The 5,000-nt window shown below is 54.8% G+C and overlaps 1 non-coding gene across 1 annotated transcript in view; it reads left to right on the top strand.

The window, feature by feature from the left end:
- The first annotated feature begins 3,715 nt into the window (after positions 1-3,715).
- Positions 3,716-5,000, top strand: part of LOC144431631 (small subunit ribosomal RNA) — a 1,810-nt gene continuing 525 nt past the window's right edge. The window contains exon 1 of the ribosomal RNA XR_013480193.1: positions 3,716-5,000. This exon is cut by the window's right edge and continues 525 nt beyond it. This is a non-coding gene — a ribosomal RNA (small subunit ribosomal RNA).

The following is a 5,000-nucleotide window of genomic DNA, read 5'->3' as shown; positions in this document are numbered from 1 at the left end:
ACCCTTTTCTCGGTGGCTGGCGGGCGAGAGAGTGCTGCGTCGCCGGCATCGGCGTCGAAAGAAGCCGAGCCGAAAAAAGTTAAAGTACAAACGTGCAAGCATACTAACCTAACCCTAGGTAAGGCATGTCAGAGCGAAAGACAGTAATTTCGAATGAGCCAAGAAAGAGCGGTGCGGGGCCGGTCGGAGCGCACCCTTTTCTCGGTGGCTGGCGGGCGAGAGAGTGATGCGTCGCCGGCATCGGCGTCGAAAGAAGCCGAGCCGAAAAAAGTTAAAGTACAAACGTGCAAGCATACTAACCTAACCCTAGGTAAGGCATGTCAGAGCGAAAGACAGTAATTTCGAATGAGCCAAGAAAGAGCGGTGCGGGGCCGGTCGGAGCGCACCCTTTTCTCGGTGGCTGGCGGGCGAGAGAGTGCTGCGTCGCCGGCATCGGCGTCGAAAGAAGCCGAGCCGAAAAAAGTTAAAGTACAAACGTGCAAGCATACTAACCTAACCCTAGGTAAGGCATGTCAGAGCGAAAGACAGTAATTTCGAATGAGCCAAGAAAGAGCGGTGCGGGGCCGGTCGGAGCGCACCCTTTTCTCGGTGGCTGGCGGGCGAGAGAGTGCTGCGTCGCCGGCATCGGCGTCGAAAGAAGCCGAGCCGAAAAAAGTTAAAGTACAAACGTGCAAGCATACTAACCTAACCCTAGGTAAGGCATGTCAGAGCGAAAGACAGTAATTTCGAATGAGCCAAGAAAGAGCGGTGCGGGGCCGGTCGGAGCGCACCCTTTTCTCGGTGGCTGGCGGGCGAGAGAGTGCTGCGTCGCCGGCATCGGCGTCGAAAGAAGCCGAGCCGAAAAAAGTTAAAGTACAAACGTGCAAGCATACTAACCTAACCCTAGGTAAGGCATGTCAGAGCGAAAGACAGTAATTTCGAATGAGCCAAGAAAGAGCGGTGCGGGGCCGGTCGGAGCGCACCCTTTTCTCGGTGGCTGGCGGGCGAGAGAGTGCTGCGTCGCCGGCATCGGCGTCGAAAGAAGCCGAGCCGAAAAAAGTTAAAGTACAAACGTGCAAGCATACTAACCTAACCCTAGGTAAGGCATGTCAGAGCGAAAGACAGTAATTTCGAATGAGCCAAGAAAGAGCGGTGCGGGGCCGGTCGGAGCGCACCCTTTTCTCGGTGGCTGGCGGGCGAGAGAGTGATGCGTCGCCGGCATCGGCGTCGAAAGAAGCCGAGCCGAAAAAAGTTAAAGTACAAACGTGCAAGCATACTAACCTAACCCTAGGTAAGGCATGTCAGAGCGAAAGACAGTAATTTCGAATGAGCCAAGAAAGAGCGGTGCGGGGCCGGTCGGAGCGCACCCTTTTCTCGGTGGCTGGCGGGCGAGAGAGTGCTGCGTCGCCGGCATCGGCGTCGAAAGAAGCCGAGCCGAAAAAAGTTAAAGTACAAACGTGCAAGCATACTAACCTAACCCTAGGTAAGGCATGTCAGAGCGAAAGACAGTAATTTCGAATGAGCCAAGAAAGAGCGGTGCGGGGCCGGTCGGAGCGCACCCTTTTCTCGGTGGCTGGCGGGCGAGAGAGTGCTGCGTCGCCGGCATCGGCGTCGAAAGAAGCCGAGCCGAAAAAAGTTAAAGTACAAACGTGCAAGCATACTAACCTAACCCTAGGTAAGGCATGTCAGAGCGAAAGACAGTAATTTCGAATGAGCCAAGAAAGAGCGGTGCGGGGCCGGTCGGAGCGCACCCTTTTCTCGGTGGCTGGCGGGCGAGAGAGTGCTGCGTCGCCGGCATCGGCGTCGAAAGAAGCCGAGCCGAAAAAAGTTAAAGTACAAACGTGCAAGCATACTAACCTAACCCTAGGTAAGGCATGTCAGAGCGAAAGACAGTAATTTCGAATGAGCCAAGAAAGAGCGGTGCGGGGCCGGTCGGAGCGCACCCTTTTCTCGGTGGCTGGCGGGCGAGAGAGTGCTGCGTCGCCGGCATCGGCGTCGAAAGAAGCCGAGCCGAAAAAAGTTAAAGTACAAACGTGCAAGCATACTAACCTAACCCTAGGTAAGGCATGTCAGAGCGAAAGACAGTAATTTCGAATGAGCCAAGAAAGAGCGGTGCGGGGCCGGACGGAGCGCACCCTTTTCTCGGTGGCTGGCGGGCGAGAGAGTGCTGCGTCGCCGGCATCGGCGTCGAAAGAAGCCGAGCCGAAAAAAGTTAAAGTACAAACGTGCAAGCATACTAACCTAACCCTAGGTAAGGCATGTCAGAGCGAAAGACAGTAATTTCGAATGAGCCAAGAAAGAGCGGTGCGGGGCCGGTCGGAGCGCACCCTTTTCTCGGTGGCTGGCGGGCGAGAGAGTGCTGCGTCGCCGGCATCGGCGTCGAAAGAAGCCGAGCCGAAAAAAGTTAAAGTACAAACGTGCAAGCATACTAACCTAACCCTAGGTAAGGCATGTCAGAGCGAAAGACAGTAATTTCGAATGAGCCAAGAAAGAGCGGTGCGGGGCCGGTCGGAGCGCACCCTTTTCTCGGTGGCTGGCGGGCGAGAGAGTGCTGCGTCGCCGGCATCGGCGTCGAAAGAAGCCGAGCCGAAAAAAGTTAAAGTACAAACGTGCAAGCATACTAACCTAACCCTAGGTAAGGCATGTCAGAGCGAAAGACAGTAATTTCGAATGAGCCAAGAAAGAGCGGTGCGGGGCCGGTCGGAGCGCACCCTTTTCTCGGTGGCTGGCGGGCGAGAGAGTGCTGCGTCGCCGGCATCGGCGTCGAAAGAAGCCGAGCCGAAAAAAGTTAAAGTACAAACGTGCAAGCATACTAACCTAACCCTAGGTAAGGCATGTCAGAGCGAAAGACAGTAATTTCGAATGAGCCAAGAAAGAGCGGTGCGGGGCCGGTCGGAGCGCACCCTTTTCTCGGTGGCTGGCGGGCGAGAGAGTGCTGCGTCGCCGGCATCGGCGTCGAAAGAAGCCGAGCCGAAAAAAGTTAAAGTACAAACGTGCAAGCATACTAACCTAACCCTAGGTAAGGCATGTCAGAGCGAAAGACAGTAATTTCGAATGAGCCAAGAAAGAGCGGTGCGGGGCCGGTCGGAGCGCACCCTTTTCTCGGTGGCTGGCGGGCGAGAGAGTGCTGCGTCGCCGGCATCGGCGTCGAAAGAAGCCGAGCCGAAAAAAGTTAAAGTACAAACGTGCAAGCATACTAACCTAACCCTAGGTAAGGCATGTCAGAGCGAAAGACAGTAATTTCGAATGAGCCAAGAAAGAGCGGTGCGGGGCCGGTCGGAGCGCACCCTTTTCTCGGTGGCTGGCGGGCGAGAGAGTGCTGCGTCGCCGGCATCGGCGTCCAAAGAAGCCGAGCCAAAAAAAGTTAAAGTACAAACGCGATGCTAATGAGCGAGCCGTTGTCTCGACTAATATGTAGGGGGCGTTCGATCGAGCGTCTGGCTTGAGCGCTTGTCGGCCTAGCAGAACGGTCGCATTGTTATGCCCGGGTTTTAGGCACCGCTGCAGGCGGCCGGCAGAGCTCTTGTTTGTGCGAAACTGAATGGATCGAGCCCGAGAGAGGGCGAGCAAAGAAAAAACGCAAATCGCTCCGCCTGGCACTGCCGGCGAGAGCGTGGACGTCGCGGCCAGCGACTGTCGAAGCTGAGTACGGCCGCAGGCGATCGCCTCGGTCTTAAACGAATGCGACGAGCACGCGCCGGGCGGCCCAGCAAGGGCCGAGCGCAGCTGTCGCAGCTATATGGTTGATCCTGCCAGTAGTGATATGCTTGTCTCAAAGATTAAGCCATGCAGGTGCAAGTACGAGTTCTCGTAAAGCGAAACTGCGAATGGCTCATTAAATCAGTCTTGGTTTATTTGGTCTCGTAAGCGAAGTGGATAACTGTGGTAATTCTAGAGCTAATACATGCATTAAGCGCCGACTTCGGGAGGCGCGCTTTTATCAGATCAAAACCGACCGGGTTCGTCCTGTGACGTTTGATGACTCTGGATAACCACGCGGATCGTACGGTCTCTGCACCGACGACGTATCATTCAAGTGTCTGCCCTATCAACTGTCGAAGGTACGCTACGTGCCTACCTTTGTGATAACGGGTAACGGGGAATCAGGGTTCGATTCCGGAGAGGGAGCCTGAGAAACGGCTACCACATCCAAGGAAGGCAGCAGGCGCGCAAATTACCCATTCCCGACACGGGGAGGTAGTGACGAAAAATAACAATACAGGACTCTAACGAGGCCCTGTAATTGGAATGAGTACATCCTAAAACTCTTAACGAGTATCCATTGGAGGGCAAGTCTGGTGCCAGCAGCCGCGGTAATTCCAGCTCCAACAGTGTATGCTAAAGTTGTTGCGGTTGAAAAGCTCGTAGTTGGATTTTGGGCGAGCGCCGCCGGTCCGTCGCAAGGCGTGTCACTGGTTGCGTTCGCCTCACCTTCGGTTCTCCGTCGGTGCTCTTGACTGAGTGTCGGCGGTGGCCGATAAGTTTACTTTGAAAAAATTAGAGTGTTCAAAGCAGGCTGTTCGCCTGCATAGTGTTGCATGGAATAATGGAATAGGACCTCGGTTCTATTTTGTTGGTTTTCGGAGCACGAGGTAATGATTAAGAGGGACAGACGGGGGCGTCCGTACTCTGCCGTTAGAGGTGAAATTCTTGGATCGGCGGAAGACGAACTACTGCGAAAGCATTCGCCAAGAATGTTTTCTTTAATCAAGAGCGAAAGTCAGAGGTTCGAAGACGATCAGATACCGTCCTAGTTCTGACTATAAACGATGCCAACTAGCGATCGGGAGGCGTTACCATGACGACCTTTCCGGCAGCTTCCGGGAAACCAAAGTCTTTGGGTTCCGGGGGAAGTATGGTTGCAAAGCTGAAACTTAAAGGAATTGACGGAAGGGCACCACCAGGAGTGGAGCCTGCGGCTTAATTTGACTCAACACGGGGAAACTCACCCGGCCCGGACACAGGTAGGATTGACAGATTGAGAGCTCTTTCTTGATTCTGTGGGTGGTGGTGCATGGCCG

The sequence above is a fragment of the Styela clava genome, chromosome 13, assembly GCF_964204865.1.
Source record: "Styela clava chromosome 13, kaStyClav1.hap1.2, whole genome shotgun sequence".
Lineage (NCBI taxonomy): Eukaryota > Metazoa > Chordata > Ascidiacea > Stolidobranchia > Styelidae > Styela > Styela clava.
The sequence above is the reverse complement of the archived record's forward strand: the minus strand, read 5'-3'. Positions and strand labels throughout refer to the sequence as shown.